We start from the raw sequence: 17,811 nt of genomic DNA, 5'->3' as shown, positions 1-17,811 counted from the left end.
TGGGTTAATGTGTCAGACTGCAAAGCCATTTGAACTGCAAGGTCTGTGGTTCAAGCTCACCAACCACTCCTCGGAAACCCTATACAGGGTCGCTATGGGTTGGTATCGACTCGATGGCACTTAACAACAACAACTGTATTTTTAGGTTAGCTACTAACAAGTGGAAATTGTTTTCCTAAGACACTAGGGATGAAAGTGACATAGGTGTAAGATTTCTACACTGAAAGCTATAAAATATTAATGAGAGACATCAAAGGCTCTGATAAATACAAATACAGATTGTGTTCATACATGAAAGACTTAATTTTGTTAAGGGGTTTTTGTATCTATGTTAACGAGGGGCATTGTTCTGTGGTTTTCATATAATACCTTTGATTCTGGTTATAAAGGTAATGCTGGTCCCATAAATTGCATTGTGTTGTTTGTTATTCATGAGTGTCTGTACACAACTGGTATTATTTCTTTGTTAAATATTTGGTGGCTTGGAACTTGATGATTCGAGTAACAAGAATCTTACTTATTGATTCGATCAATAAATATTTATTGCCTTGTCTTAATATAGGTTCCTCCCAGAGCAGACCAGGAGCAATGGGACAAGGACAGAGATGGTCAAAAAGGGTGTGCCAGTAAGCAGGTATGTACAGTGCTGTTGATGCAGACCTCGGCACTGTCTCATGGTTGTTGTTGTTGCTGTTAAGTGTCATTGAGTTGGTTCTGACTCACAGTAACCCTGGACAAGGTTTCCAAGGAGCAGCTGGTGAGCCTGAACTGCCAACCTTGCAGTTCAGCGCATTAACCTGCAGCACCACACTAGGTCTCATGGTGAGGCCCAGGAAACTGGAGCAATCGTCCATCCACTTCAGCCCCTTCTTGGTCAAAGGTCACTACTGGGGTGGTGGTGATGTTGTTATGTGCCGTGGGTACTACCTGGCATTTCTACCCTGCTCCAGGCGCTAGTCCACAGGCCTCACTGCTAAAGAAAGCCACTTTTTCTCAGGCAGAGACAAAGGGAAGTCGTGAGACATAAGGAGTTGGGGGTAGGCCAGAAGGATATGGTGGGGCACCAAAAGAATCTGTTACAAATACATTCTACTGTGTTAAGATGCTGGGGAAATTGCAGTCAAAGACAAAAATGACTCTTCCCTTGCAGACACAACAAACTTGTAGAGGATGAGAGACATTAAGTATTACTACACTGTCATAAATACTGACAAATGAGAAGTATGGAGTTTATAAGCAAGAGTAAATGGATAAACGAAATGTAAATCAGTAAGCTTAATCTTTTTTGAAACATTTTGAAGACAACATCAGACAAACCTGAATAGAAGGATACTCTACAAGATGCTTGCCAGTGCTCCTCAAAACTATCAAGGTCATCATAAGCAAATGTCAAAGCCAATAGGCTCCTCAGGACACACAACAACAAAATGTAGTATGGTAAACTGAATGGGATCCAGAAAGAAGGGCAAGAGAAAAAACTGCAACAAGAGAAAAAACTAATAAGCTACATACTCTAGCTAACAGTACTGAATCAGTGTTGGTGCACTGCGTGTAACAAATGTACCACAATAACATGTTAACTTATGTACAGGAACTCTGGACTATCATCAGTTTTCACATAAATCCCAAACTATTCTAAAATCAAATAGTGCAGTATTTTTAATAGCCAAAAGAAGGATTTCAGATGGTACACAAAAAATAGACAGGTCTATATGGGGCCGTTTGAACGGCTATGTTGGTGGTTCAAGCTCACCAGTCACTCCTTGGAAACCCTATACAGTGTTGCTATGGGTCGGAATCTACTCGACGGCACTTCACAACAACAACAACAATATGGGGAAAATAACACTAGTGAGGTACACCTACCTCAGAACAGTAGTGTGGGACCTTTTTTTTTTTTTTTAATCAAGGGCCATATGAATATTTATAACCTTATTTTCGGGCCATACAAAATTATCAACTTAAAAATAAGCCTGCTGTAAACTATCACATAATTCACAATAAAACATTTAAGAAAAAAAAAATAATAATAAGCCTGCTATAATGTGATGGCTGTAACTGCGGCTGCCTTGGCAGGGCCAGACGAAATGAGCTTGGAGTTCAAATTCACCAACCACTCCTCGGAAACCCTATACAGGGCCGCTTTTTAGGCAGAACTGACTCGATGGAACTATCAACAACAACAACAACACAACCCACAGACTGGATGTTCCCTACTTCTGCCTTAGAACAATCAACCATTAGAGATCAAAGGGCAGCATTTACCCAAGAACAAAACTCAGAAAGTTTAAGGCAAGAAGTAGAAATGGACTCAGGAGCTGGAGGAAGTGGGATAAGTGACGTTACATTGAGGGGCCTGCAATCAATGAGATGAAACAAAATGTGCAAGAACTGCTGAATGTAAAACTGATGATCAGTTCTGTAAACCTTCACACGACCCAATAAAATGTTAACAGAACAAAAACATGCTGATCCAATATTATTAGAGGAGTTACAAAAGAATGCTACCAGGAAATAGATACTATGTGTTTAAGTCTTTAATTTATGATGGCTAAAAACATAATGTTAAAAATGAAACAACTAAATTTAAATGCAAACCATTAAAAACACTAAAATTTCTAAGAGTACTTGAAAACAGTTTTCATTTTAAAAATATACCTGATTACATCATAACCTGGGCTCAGAAAGTCCGAAGGCTCCTCTCTGCTATAGAGCATACCCCACAGCATTCTAGGTTCCCAGAAATCCACTCTAACCTACCTTTCCAAGCCCATCTCTTGCTACATACCCTTAGCAAGCTTGTACTCTAGGACCCTAAGTACTTCCATTGCCTCAGAAAGGTATATAAGCAAAATATAAGAGCGTCAAATATGAGTCTAACAACCTAGGCAGAGATTTCTACCTTTTTATCTTCAGGGAGAAAAGAAAACATACAAGTTTAAAAGAATACTGGCAAGTTTACATTGAACAGTCAGTCAATAAATTCTACATTTACTCATTTAAGAATTGAGAGACATTTCTAGTCAGGAAAATAATGCATCTATGAAAATATAACAAGTCAATTCTCTTAAAAAGTGTTGATCTAAAGTTCCTAGAGGCCCCCTGTGTGCAGAGTAGAACTTGTGGCTTTTCTGAAGTCAGTCATCAGGCATGTCTTCTGAAGCATCTCTGGGTAGATTCCAACTACCAGTCATCCAGCTAGTCATCAAACACTTAACTGTTTGCATCGTTCAGAGGCTCCAATTTATCAACATGTAGTTATTGCTCAGAATTGTTGACTTAGTTCCTACTTATAGTGACCCTGTGCACAACAGTGCTGTGAGTCATCTTCAAAATTGTTATGTTTGAGCCCACTGCTGCTGCCACTGTGTTAATTCATCTCACTGGGGGTCTTCTTTTTCAATGATCCTCCACTTTACCAAGCATGATGGCCTTTTCTCCAGGGACTGGTCCCTCCTGACGACATGTCCCAAGTATGAGATGAAGTCTCACCATCCTGTCTTCTAAGAAGCATTCTGGCTGTACTTCTCCCAACACAGATTCGTTTGTTCTTTAAGCAGTCCATGGTGCTTGTAATATTTTTCTCCAACACCATAATTCAAATGCATCAATTCTTCTATGGTCTTCCTCATTCATTGTCCAAGTTTCACATGCACACGAGACGACTGAAAATACAACGTCTTGGGTCAAGTGTGTCTTTGGCCTCACACTGACAGCCATGCTTTGTAACACTTTAAAAAGGCCTTGTACAACAGCTTTCCCTAAGGTAATGCAGTGTGATTTTCTTTCTTTTGGGGAAATTTTTTATTACAAATTAAGGTTTCCAAAGAAAATCATCAGTTGTACATTCAACAAATCATAGTTTGCAATCCTCTCCATGAAACAGCAGTTATCCTACTTCCTTCCTGTAGTTCCTATTTCCATGCCACCCTCCTTCCCATCCTTTCTCCACTTTGTTCTTAAGTAAATGTTGCCCCTTTTGATCTTGAATGGTTGACAATTCCATGGTGAGCATACCTTACTAGTGTTGTTGTCCCCCTGTATACTTATCTACTGCTTGGCTGAAAACGAGCCATGAGGGTGAGTTCCATTTTAGACCTGAAGGGCAGTCCAGGACCAGAGTATCGGGTTCTTTCAGTCTCTTTCTGACCAGTAAGTCTGTTGTTTTTTAAATAATTTTTAGTTTTGGCCCACATTTTCTCCCTCTCTATCCAGGACCTTCAAAAGTGATCTCTTTCTTTAAAACACCTCATATAACACAGATGAATCAGGAGGACATTATGCTGAGTGAAATTCATCACAAAAGGACAAATATTGTATGAGACCACTATCGTAAAAACTCAAGGTTTTCATGCTAAAAGAAGCATTCTTTGATGGTTACCAAGGGTGAGAGGTTAAGGAGAGTAATTTGTAACTTGACTTCTTGGCTGCTTCCACTGAGTGTTGATTGTGGAGCCAAGGAAAATGGTGTCCTTGGCAACTTCAATCTCTTCTCCATTATCATGATGTTATTTATTGGATCAGTTGTGAGAATTTTAATTTTCTTTACACTGAGATGCAGTCAATACTTTGAGCAAGCAAGGTGGTATTATCACAGGATGTTTTCATGCGTCTTCCTTCTATCCTGATGCCATTTTCTTTTCATATAAAGCAGTTTTTTGTATTTGCTCAGCAGGCAGACTAAATCAGTATGGTGAAAGGATACAATCCTAGCACACCTCTTTTTTGATTTTAGACCATTCAGTGTTCCCTTATTCTGTTTTAACAACTGCCTCTTGGACTATGTACAGTTTTCCCTATGAGCACAAGTGTTCTGAAACACTCCGTCTGTTAGTAATCCCCTTTTATTTAGCACTGTGAAATGTGACTTACTCCTATCATTTCATCCTCTCTGAACAGCATTAGCCTCTGACACAGGACTTAATTAATGGCTTTCCTTAGACCTCCCCACATCCACAAATCACTTGACACTTGTCCTTCAAACTCAGTTTCCTATTTTTTCAACCAGAATAAAAACCCACACACCTCAGCTGTAGTTCTATAGATTAAGAAAGATAATTTAGAGAATGTTCCCAGCACACAAAATTCCACAAATCTTCCTTCATACCAGAGGTTTCAATTTTGGGTGTTACAAATGTCCCAAACGGACAATTTAGTAACGTTTAGAGACATTTTTGCGAGTCATGACTTGGAAGAGGGATTCTATTAGTGGGTACTGTTAAACATCCTATAATGCACAGGATAGCCCCACAACAGAGAATTAGCTCGTCAGTCCTAGTCAATTTTGCCGTGGTTGAAAAACTTCGCTCTAGACCATCTATGGCTTTCGCACTGATTTTAATGTCACTCTGCTTCTTTCCCTGAGTGTTCTTTCTTCTAATTTACAAATGTGTCTATTCTCCCTAGAAGCTATTCTTAGCCTTTAGCCTTTTTCTCTCTCCAAAAGCACTCTCAGAGCTGTCAGTGCAAGGGTATAAAATGTGCAAAGGCAAAAGGGCAAGAAACTGCCTACTTAGTGAAAATAGAAGCACTCAAGGCACTGCCAAATCTTGGTGTGCCAGTAGGAGCGGTAAGAAGCAAGATAGGGCATCTAGAAGGGGGAATAAGGCTGTGAGCACTTGGATCGTGTCCGTGGGTGAATGCCTCCGTGTAGGAACTCGTAGGCAACAGGAAACCATCAAGGAAAGTGACAGGGCCAGATTTGTGCTTTTGAACAGATGATCACTTTAGCAGTGTTATTCAGGGGGACCGAAGCTAGCAAGACTACAGGGAAATAAACAGAATGGGGGAATATGAGGTAGCAAATGTTAATGGGTCCTTGGAATCCTTGCTATGAATGTTTCAAAGGACTTCAGAGATCCACAATTTATTAATGACAAATGAAAGGAAAAGGGACAAAGGCTAGTTGTAATCGACTTTCCTTGATATCTGATGGTCCTGCTATACTTTCAACATCACAGAGAATTCTGTTTGTTCCCAGGCCAAATGCTCTAAACAGCTAAAGACAAAGAACACCATTAAGGTATTTGTATAGAAGAAAGTAACTGTTCACTTTGATCAGTTCCTATTGATGTGCTATCAGAACAAAATCAACTACTGATGTACGTACATTATGACAAACAAAACAGGTAGTGAGTCACATAATTCAACTGAGTAAAATGTGAGAGACGAGAGGGGTCATAGCTGATGGATGAGGGCAAACTTCAAAAGCAGCAGGAAGTTCTCTGCAACAAGACTGGCCACTTAAGTTCCTGTCCAGCATCCACCTCCCTGACAGAGGCTCTGCTCAGCTACCTCTGGAGATGGGATTAAGAGGAGGTACACACATACTTTTATCAGCTACCATCTTTTATTAATGATTACTAAGTCAATATATTCATTCATTAATCAGAAGCTATAGAAATAAATTCAAATTATGCTTTAGAGAGCGAGTGTATAACAATGAAATGTCATTAAAAAACAAAATGTACAAAGTGCCCTAAAATATATTTATTAAAAAAAAAAAAATCTGGCTACTTATTCCTAATCTGTATAATTTTACTGCAATTTCATTGTACTTTCACAGAGAAAAATATTATCAATTTGTTATTTTTAAGTCTTTTTTTATACTTTTTTCTTCATTTACAGTTATACCTCCTTCAATATATTCATAGTTTTTCTTTTAGAAAATCTTTTAAATATTTGAGCAAGACATAAGCCAATAAATGGTGCTGGTAGTGGAGGTGTGGCACAGAAGTTAAAAGTAAATGGAAAATAAAGTTCTTAGAAATATGAATATTAACAAAGTCAACTTTTAAATATTTTATATTTATGTATATGTTAATGATAAGGCAAAAGAACAAAAGTTTATGACATTTCTTTCCATGTTCTTTGCTTCTACATTTGGTTTTGTATGTGGGAGAGGAAATGACATACAGCACCGTATATCCATAATAAGTTCTATAAAACAGGATGTTATGTGATTTGGATGTTGGGTGGGACACCATTTTATATATAGAACAGAGACACAAGGATGGTCACTAGCTGGAATAGTGCTGAGGAACTGCACACAAACTCTTGACTTGAGTGCTGCTGGTCCTGTGTGGAGGTAACCCGGTCTCCAAGAGCAACGCCTGGCCCCTGCCTGTTGCGGTACACATGCACCATCCAGTGGAGAGGCTGGCCTGTCTTCCGGGGCTCCCTTCCCATCCTCCCACCCTGACTACCTTTCCAGTCCTCCCTAATGGGCTTTAAGCTCTTTCAGCCCCACCTGCTCCTCTTAGCCTCCTCCTCTCCCCGGGCCACCTCTCTTGCTCCTCCTCCTGCCATCACCACAGCCCGGATGTAGCTGCCACCTCAGGAGTCCAGCCAAGTGGGCCAGTGGCTTCAGTGGGTTAGTACACACACAGTGGCTCTGGCTGTGTTTACACAGTTCCTGACTAAGGCAAGTGCGGTGGGACAGGCAGCTACAGATGGGCACTGAGACCCCCCCTCTCCTTGCTGCCCCAGGGGTCGTGTGTGTGTGTGTGTGTGTGTGTGTGTGTGTGTGTGTGTGTGTAAGTGACCTGGAGAATGAGTGAGAGGCAGATTGGTCCTATGTACTTAGCAAAGTACATCTGTTATTCAACCATGGGAGTGTATGCTTTCAGATGTTGCCCACACGGACACTAAGTAACATACACCTGCTCTGCAGAGTAAATGCACATGGCTCATGTAAAGACAGAGACAGAATTACTAGAAAGGAGCAAAAAGCATAGGAAAGATTATGGTAAACATAGAGAAAATATCTGTAAAATACACATTCTTAAAGAACTTGTACCCAAAAGACTTTTTAAAACTCAGCAATAAGAAAAAAAAAATCCAGTAAGTTAAAAAAATGAGCTAAGGATCTGAACAGATACTTCACCAAAGAAGGTACACAGATGGTAAGTGATGATATGGACAGATGCTAAGCAACATATGTTATCAGGGAATTACAAATTAAAGCAAGGAGATTTATACTTACTGGAATGGTTAATCTCCAAAACTTTGACAACATCAAATGCCAATGAATGTAAATATGGAGCAACAGGAACTCTCCTGTCATTCAGTGCTGGAGAGAAGGCAAAATGGTACAGCCACTCTGCAAACATTCTGGCAGTTCCTTACAAAGCTAAAGCTAGGCTTACCAGGCAATCCAGCAATTGCATTCCTGGTATTTACTCAAATGAGCTGAAAATATTATGTACAAAAAACCCTGCCTGTGAATGTTTACAGCAGCTTTATTCATAATTGTAAAAAATTAGAAACAACCATGATTTCCTTCAATAGGTGAATGAGTAAACTGTGGCACAGCCACAAAATCAGGTACTATACTATTTAGTTAAAAAGTAAATAAAAGAGCTATCAAGTCATGAAAAGAAATGGCGAAACCTTATACTCATACTGCCAAGTGAAAGGTATCTGAAAAGGTTTCATGTTGCACAATTTCATACACATGGAATTCTGGAAAAGACAAAACTCTAAAGACAGTGAAAAGATCAGTAGTTGCGAAGGGCTCCAGGAGAGGAAGGAATAAAATGGAGCACAAGGGAGTTTCAGAGAAGTGAAACTATTCTGTATGATATTTTAATGAATACACAACATTATGCATTTGTCAAAATCTATAAACTGTACAATACAGAAAGTGAACCCTAATGTGAACCATGGATTTTAGTTAACAATAATATACTGAGTCCTGGTGTGGCATTGTGGGTTAATGCACTAGATTGCAAAGTTGGTTTGAGCCACAAGGTTCAAACTTGGTGGTTCAAGCTCACCAAGCTGCTCCTCAGAAACCCTATACAGGGTAGCTATGGGTCGAGACTGATGGCACTTAACAACAATGTATTAATTGTAATTGTTCATCAGTTGTAGCAAATGTACCTTCCTAGTGCACAATGATTATCAATGTGTGTGCGGGGGGAAGGGGTGGAGAGAGAAGGACTGGAATGCCTAGGATTTCTGTGTATTTTTTGCTAGATATTTCTGTAAACAAAATAATTCTAAGAAAATAAAGTCTATTAATTAGGAAAAAATAAATAAGACCAACAGTTTCCCCACATACCTATTTAAAAATGAGTTACAATAAATGCCTAAGGAATATCACACAAACAAGACAAAGTGCCTTGAAATTATATGCGGTACCCATTGATTTTTAAATGCTTTTAAATGGTTTCATGTTCAATTTTAGAAACTACATAACTAAAGTAACCACAGCCAATGTTTCCTTTCTTTCAGGAAACAGAACCCAGTTACTAAGCTGAAACAACATTGAGAATCAAGGTCAGTGACCTCACAGGGTTAAAGAAACACCTTGATTAAAATAATTCCAGGAAATGAAGAGCTGTGGCCATAGCTAGCTTTTATCAAATATAATCTCAGAAGTTAAAAGTTGAACAAGTTTCCTTGTGTAGTTGTTGCTGGATGCGTGAGTTGATTTCGACTCACAGCAATCCCCTGTACCAGAGCAGAACTGCCCCAGAGGGTTTTCTAGACTATAGTCTTCATGGATGATCTTATCAAGCCACTCCCATGGAGCCACTGTGTTGGTCTGAACCGCTTAGTTTTCAATTAGCAGCCAAGCACTTCACTGTTGTACCACCAAGGATCTATGCTTCCTACTATCCTTAGCTTAATTTAGGATTTTCTCTTAGAATATGTACTGAATTTTATCAACTTCTGTTTCAATATTTATTGAAATGATCACAGATTCATCTCCTCTGATCTGGTGACATAATTCCTTAGCAGATCTTTTAACACTGAACTACTCTTGCATGTCTAGGATAAACTGTTGTTGCTAAGTGCTGTGGAGTTGGTTCTGACTCACAGCGAACCGAAACAGGGTTTCTGACGCTTTACATCTTTGAGCTCTGGTAGCGTAGTGGTTACGAATCAGGTTGTGAACCTTAAGGTCAGCAGTTCGAAACTACCAGCTGCTCTGCAGGAGAAAGATGAGGCGTTCTACTCCCGTAAAGATTTACAGCCTCGGAAACCCTGTACACGGTCGCTATGGGTCAGCACCGACTCGATGGCACTTAACAACAACAACAACAACAAATCTTTGAGGGTGCAGAAAGCCTAGTCTTCCTGCCACAGAACAACCAGAGGGCTCTAACCATGAACCTTGTGGTTCCAAGTCCAGGGCTTCTCATATGGAGCCACGACGCTCCCTTCTAGGATAAATACTGATCACAGTATTCCATGCTTTCAGTGCAGTAGGTAACTCTGTTTACTAACGCTTAAGAGTTTTGCCTGTATTCAAAACATAAGCTTGTTGTTGTTAAATGCTGTGAAGTTGACTCTGACTCACAGTAACCCTATACAGGGTTTCCGAGGTAGGTTTAAGCTGTCAGCCTGTGGTTCTAGTTCAGTGCTTATCCTATAGTGTCACACAAGAAGTTTAAGAGTTTTGCCCATATTCAAAATGTAAGCTTAGTCGCTGGTTTTCTTCTTTGTCTGTCATCCTTCTGGGCTTCTCAGGATCAAGCTAGCCTTACAGAATGAGTTGGGAAGTTTTCCATCCTTTTCTTGGCTCTCAGATAATTAAAACAAACCTAAGAATTCATTGTTCCTGGAAATTTTTACTATGCATAAACAGGCTATTGTAACTTTCTGAAAAAGAAGGGGGAGGATAAGATCTTTTAATTACCTTACAAAAAGAAAGAAAGAAAGTAAAAACTTCACCGAGCTACATATAATTCACACTGCATAGTTCAGTCACTTAACTGAGTTATAATTCACATCATTTAGTTCATTCACTTAAAGTATATAATTCAATTATTTTTAAATGTCTTATACAGTGATTTATAAGTGATTATAAGTGATTATAAGATGAGGCTTTCTACTCCCGTAAAGATTTACACCCTCGGAAACCCTGTACAGGGTCGCTATGGGTCGGAACCGACTCGACGGCACACAACAACAACAACAACAACAAACATTATTCAATAAGTGATTGAGAAGATTCAAAATTTTATTGATGTAATTGGCTATAGTCAGGTTTATTTTAGTTATTATGTCTAAAAATCTCTATATTTACAGTTAAGACGCTCTTAGTATTTCTGGGGCATTGCATTTTCCTTTTATTTTTAAACAGACTTGACAGATTTATCTACTTTACTGGTCATTTCAAAGAACTAAATAAAACTTTTGTTTTTATTGAGTAAGACTTTTTTTGTTGTTTTTGATTTCATTGATTTGTTATTTCAGTAGGACTTTAGAAGAGAGATAAATGAATAGACTCAGGAAGTATGTCAGACACATGTGGCCTACTGATTTAGGGAAATGTAAGACTGGCACTTCACCAAGCCCCCGAGGGCACTACAGTCCAAGAGTCTGACAAATGCCCTTCTACCTCAGAAGGAAACCTGACAGTTCACCAGCGCGGAAGCACGTGCCCACAGCTGTATTCACCTTGTTGAGGTGTAGCACTGGAATGGATCCTGTCCTGGGGGTCTCTGGCTGCTTCTAATACGGTGGGCACATCACTATTCTGACAGCATGTGTAAACATTACTAAATAGTACTATTTGCAACCAAAGTCTGAAAAAACATTTCATAAAGTCATGGAAATAAGCCACTAATAATAGAAGAATCCTGTATAAGCTGAGTGGTCTCAGGTCCTGTTATCAAGTAGGATAGACAGTAAGTCTGTCTTTTCCAATGGAAATGTGTGGGAAAATTATTTCCTTTATGCGACCTTGTATCTTGCTTCTGGAAAAACTCCTTGAAGGATTTTTATCCTAAGCTCTCTGTCTCACTTTGTCTAGGCTGATGGACATTTCCTGGGTAAGCTGTAAATAACTAGGTTTACTTATATGAGAACTTTTTGTCTAGTCTTAGGCTGCAGCCTGCCCTGATACTGGTATGCACTTTGCAGGGATTGGTCAGTGGACTATATAAATAAAGTATCTGTGGCCTACAAGAAGGGATTGGTCAATATGAGGTAATGGCCAGTTCATGGCCCCTGTGGGAACGCCAAGCCTTGAAACTGACAAGGAGTATAGTATTGAAGCAGCCAGCCCCAGAGATAGTTTTTGAGTCATCCTGTGAACTGGTGGGACTAGCAGTGTCAGTATTGGCAAAACCAGTCTAACTTTATTGTTGTGAAGTGCCATCAAGTCGGTTCCAAGTCACAGTGACCCTGTATAGGGTTTCCAAAGAGCTGCTGGTGGGTTTGAACTGGCAATTCTGAATCCAGTAAGCACTATAGCTTACTGAAACAGAAACAGAAAAAGAAACATCAGGAAGAACGAAGAAAGCAGCAACAGAGAGAGAAAGAGGAGGTCAGGGACCTCCTAAAGGAGCTGTATTATATTTCAAGGGCTACAACACTGCAGATAACGAGAATCCCAAAAAGGTCGCAGTGGCAGAGCTGGCGCTGATAAGCGGGGAAGGGCCCCTGAAGTAGAATCAATGGTGACAGGTGGCAGGACCAAGAGGAACCTGTCCTGAGGGGGCTGAAAGGAGGCCTGCAGAGTCAAGAGTTGCTGAGAGAGCTGTCCTACACTAAAGATGGAAGACTTTGCCTACATGCTTCCTCATCTGGATCCTGAGTCTGTAGCCTGTCGATCTGAATTCCAGCTTTTATCCTGTTGCTTCCTTAATAAACCATTTACTTCAAGTATGGTCTATGAGTTCCGTGCGGCCATTGCAACTGACTGTGGAACCCAGATGCTATGGGAGAGATAGCTGGTATCAGAGCTGATTTAGAAAGTTGGAGCTAAGATACACCACCACAAAGGGAGCATCCTTAATTTGCATTATTCCACCTCTAAAATTAGGAGCCTTGGTACGGTGCTGTAGTGCTTCTGGACTCAGGGTGGGCGGTTCAAACCTACCAGCAGCTCCTTGGAAACCCTATACAGGGTCGCTGTGAGTTGGAACCGACTTGATGGCACTTCACAACAACAAAGTTAGACAGGTTTTGCCGATACTGACACTACTAGTCCCACCAGTTCACAGGATGACTCAAAAAACTCTTCCCCAAAGGAGACGGCAGAAAAGAAAAAAAAAAACAGGAAAGTATCGCAAGCAAATCTAGATCAGAACTGCCATCACCTTTTCAGAGACCCTGAGCCTGAATTTCCTCATTTGTAAAACAGGAGTAACAAGATCTTTCTTGTAAAGAAATTCTGAGTGTTGGGGATAAAGCAGCTCCATAGCTAATCACAGATGCTGCCAAATGAACAGTAAATACATATATTCACAGAGGGAAAAATCTGACAGTAGAGCTACAGAAGCTATCATTGGATAAACAGCTGTCACTAGCTAATGCATCAACCATGACTTTTTAAATGTTTGCTCAGCTTACTATCTATCCTTTCTAGGGTCATCACTTCAGGGAAATCTGCTGCACAAGACCTCTTTAAAATGTTCAAGAGAAACGATATCAGTTTGAGGGCTACAGTGCGCCTGACCCAAGCCATGGCATTTTCAATAGCCTCATCCGCATGTGAAAGTTGAACAGTGAATACAGAAGACTACAGAAAAATCGAAACATTTGAATTATATCAGAGAAGAATATTGGAAGTGCCAGGAACACCAAAAGAACAAACCAATCTGTGTTGGAAGAAGTACAGCCAGAATGCTCCTTAGAAGCCAGGATGGTGACACTGAGAACATGTTTCTCATACTTTGGACATATTATCAGGAAGGATCAGTCCTTATTGAAGGATATCATGCTTGGTAAAATGGAGGGTTAGTAAAAGGAAGAAGACCTCCAATGAGATGAAATGACACAGTAGGAATGGACTCAAACATTAACAATTGTGAGGATGGTAAAGGACCAAGCACAAAGATTTCATCTTGGAAATGCTATACAGGGGTGCTGTAAGTTGGAACTGACTCAACGGTGCTTAACAACAACAAATTAAGTTCTAGGCATTGTAGTAAATGCATTGATAATTATTCCATCTATATATGATTCTATCAACTAGGATCCCTAGGGACATAATAGGCTACATGTTAGGCTGCTAATTGTCTTAGTTATCTAGTGCTGCAACAACAGAAATACCGTAAGTGGTTAGTTTTAACAAACATTAATTTACTCTCACAGTGTAAGAGGCTAGAAGTCCAATTCAGAATGCGAGCTCTAGGTGAAGCCTTTCTGTTGGCTCTGGGGAAGGGTCTCTATCTCGTTTCAGCATCTGCAGGCCTTAGAGCTCTGCCTATGTCTGAGCATCAATCTTCCCCTGGGTTTATAAACTTCACAGCAGAGGGATCCCAGCTCAAAAGGACATACTCTATGCTAGGCTCTACTCCAGGTCCCTTTCTCTCTGCTCACTTCTGTCTCCTTTCATCTCTTCTAAGATAAAAAGTGTTGCAGCACACATCCCTGGGAAACTTCCCTACATAGATCAGGGTTATGTGACAGGATTAAGGGAACTGCTGTTGTTCTTAAGTGCTGCCGAGTCAGTTCCGACTCACAGAGAACCTGTACAGGGTTTCCAAGGAGTGGCTGGTGAACTTGAACCGCAGACCTTGTGGTTCAAACCGACCTTGTGGTCCACTGTTTTATTCCACAGAGTCACCTCATGCTTAATCCTTAATTTTACAACTGACTAGTTAATCACATCAGATCCCATCATGGGGATGGATTATACAACTACCATATTATATCATTACACAACTGCCAAACCAGAGTTGACACATATTTTAGGGGAAGACATTTCAATCCATTTAATGGATTTATAAGGTTTAAAGATAAAGTCAGTGTACACATGAAAGCCAATAAGGATATGCACGTATATCAGAATGTATATTTGGTTATTCTTCAGTCGGACTTATGGAACAATCACACCTTCCATTTCATGGAAAACTAGCACGTGATACAGAAATTAACTAGCATTAGTGAGCAGTTTATAATATTACAAATGACTAAAATACAATTATTTAAAATGAAATGAATCAGGCAGCACAACTTTCAGAAACTTCCATGATGTTAACTTCAGATTCTATAAGCACATGTAAAATACCTCCAAATGAAATAGAAGTAGCAAATGAAGCAGATGAAAAAATAATTACAACTTAATGAAAAGGTTTCCAAATTTGTTTACTCCCTTCAAAGGGACTCTCTCCCCTCTTCTCATTAAGAGTTAAGGTAGCCTTGTTTTGTCTTAGTCACAAAATAAAGATCTAAAATACTTTTCTCTCAGATAACATATTGTCTAAGCCAAGTACCACGTTTCTATCCATTTGTTATTGCCTTTGAGTTGTTCAGTTACTAAACATAAAATATTCTGACTTCATACATGTATCTAGGTGGAGAAATCTTTACGCCTCTGGGAGGCATAACTGAGGCATCCTCCACCTCAGCACTTTCTCCATCCTGTCATTGTTCCGTGATCAGTACAACATTGACTTAGCAAATGCATTTCCTCTCATTTCTATAATGCCTTAAACATAAATGCCATATTTCTTTATACCAAATAAGATTGTTGTTGTTAAGTGCCGTAGAGTAGGTTCTGACTCACAGTGGCCCTGTATAGGATTTCTGAGAAGCAGCTGGTGGGTTTGAACTGCTGACCTTGTGGTTCTCAGCCCAGTGCCAATCCTACAGCATCACACCAGCCACCTGAAATGCAGCAAGCTTCGTGTGCCAGTGTAAAAGTTACAGAGCTCTAAAACGCATCCATTGTGTAACAAATATTAACTGAAAACGTAATATATGCCAGGTCTGGAGGATGTTATGATGGATAAGAGTAACAATGCATTCTCAAAGAGCTTATAATTTAATGGCAAAGAAATACAAGTGAATGAATTTCTCCTGATAGCACCCACCACACGTGAGAGACAAGATGTATGTGAAGTCCTAATCCGGGGCTTCTGGACAGGCCTTCCTGTGGTATTTAAGTTGAGGCCTGAAGAAAAAAACATAAGTAGCCAAGATGAGAAGGAAGGGCAACCCAGGGAAAGGCAAAGTCCAGAAGGCATGGAGGAAAAAGGACATCTGAGGAATGGGAAGAAGGTGGGCATGTTGTTGTTAAGTACTGTGGAGTCAGTCTGACTCATAGTGACCCTGCACAGGGTTTCCGAGGCTGCAGATATTTACGGGAGCAGAAAGCCTCATCTTCCTTCCGCAGAACAGTTGGTAGTTTTGAACTGTCGACCTTGAGGTTGCAACCACTACGCTACCACAGTAGGTTAAGGAAAAATGCAAGAAGAGATGAAATACAAGCTATGGCTAGAGAGAATGGCATATACAAAGGACAAGTTGTTGCTGTAGTTAAGTGCCATCAAGTCAGTTCTGACTCATGGCAGCCCTGTATATGGTTTCTGAAGAGTGGCGGGTGGGTTTGAATCGCTGACTTTGAAGTTAACAATCCTGTTCTTAAACTACAGTACCACATATTAAAGAGCATGTTAACACATTTACACTCCAACTTAAAGGCCAAGGAATATAATAGAAGGCTTTAAGCATGAGTGTAACATGATTAGATAAACTATCTCTAACTGCAGCACAGAAATTTGATTGGAGAGGGGCAGAACAGATGCTGGGTGGGGGAGTTACTTGAATGGTTCAGTAGAAAAATGATGGTGGACTTGGCCTGGAGTGACAGCAGAATTGACAGATAAGCATATTTACAAGGTAAGATTATGAGGATTGATTACTTGGATGTAGGGGAGTGAAAAGTCCCAAGTTAGGTATCATGGGTGACTCCTTAACATTTCTTATCAAAACAACGAGATATAGTGCCATTTACTGAACCTGGCTGGTGACGGGGAGTGGGGGGAAAGGAGGAAGAGAAGAGAAAGAGGGAGATGAAGAAGAGGAATGGAAGTGAGAGCTCATGAAATGCTTCAAGCAGAGAGAGATATCAAATAGGTAACTGAATACTCAGAAGAGAGATCTGGCTAGAGATCAATCTAGGCATCATCATGGTAACTAAACCCATGGAATTAAAACAATGGGAATCATGTAACACAGCAATGAAAGACAGAGCAGCAAACCAGACTATCTAGGGGAGTACACAGGGCCATGAGGAAACCCAACAGCTAAGGCACTAAAAAGCAAAACACATGGCATGTCAGATGCTCCTTAGACGTGACAATGGATAGACTTGTCTCATGATTTCCCTGGAGAAGAACATCATACTTGATACAGTAATGGTTCGGTGAAAAAGGAAGATCCTCAACAAGATGTTTTGACACAGTGGCAGCAGCAACAGACTCAAACCACATGAAGGATTGTGCGGATGGGGCAGGATTAGAAAGATTATTGTTCTGTTGTACATGGGGTCACTATGAGTCGGAGTAAATTCAGTGGCACCTCACAACCACAACAGCAAGAGCTGGAAGGACCCTTAAAGATGACATCATCTCCATCACCGTTACAAATAAGAAGTGGTCACTTCTTGAGAAACAGCTACACTTTCTTCGCTAGTTTCATAAATATACAATAATGAGTTTCCTCTAAGATGTTCCAAAAAACAAGAGACAGAAAGCTTCCGGGTGGCACTATGTACTTTCTGAACTATGAAATAATTTTGTGTTAACTCAAGGCAAACATACCAATTAAGCACAAAATTTATTATCAAATTGATAGCATAAACACAATAACTATTCCTGGTTTTCATTGTCATTGAAATCAGCCCTTGATCATAGTATTTTGCAACCAAAAATTCTTTTTAAGTGTCACATTAAAAAAAACTCTATCCAGAGGATGAAAACATTAAAATTATAAGGAAATGCACAAGAAAGAGCACACAAATCATGAATCCAACAGAGAAAGACAAGCAGAAAAAAGAAGCAGCAACACCACAAAAAAACGAATATAATGTCAACAAATAATCAATACCTATCGATAATTACA

General features: G+C 39.9%; 1 protein-coding gene across 1 annotated transcript in view; it reads right to left on the bottom strand.

The window, feature by feature from the left end:
• The window catches only part of PRKAG2 (protein kinase, AMP-activated, gamma 2 non-catalytic subunit), a 474,947-nt gene that overhangs the window by 81,468 nt on the left and 375,668 nt on the right, over positions 1-17,811 (bottom strand). The window lies entirely within an intron of this gene.

This window comes from Chrysochloris asiatica, unplaced genomic scaffold (genome assembly GCF_000296735.1).
Source record: "Chrysochloris asiatica unplaced genomic scaffold, ChrAsi1.0 scaffold00249, whole genome shotgun sequence".
In the NCBI taxonomy this organism is placed as follows: Eukaryota; Metazoa; Chordata; class Mammalia; order Afrosoricida; family Chrysochloridae; genus Chrysochloris; species Chrysochloris asiatica.
This window is presented reverse-complemented; position numbering and strand designations above follow the sequence as displayed.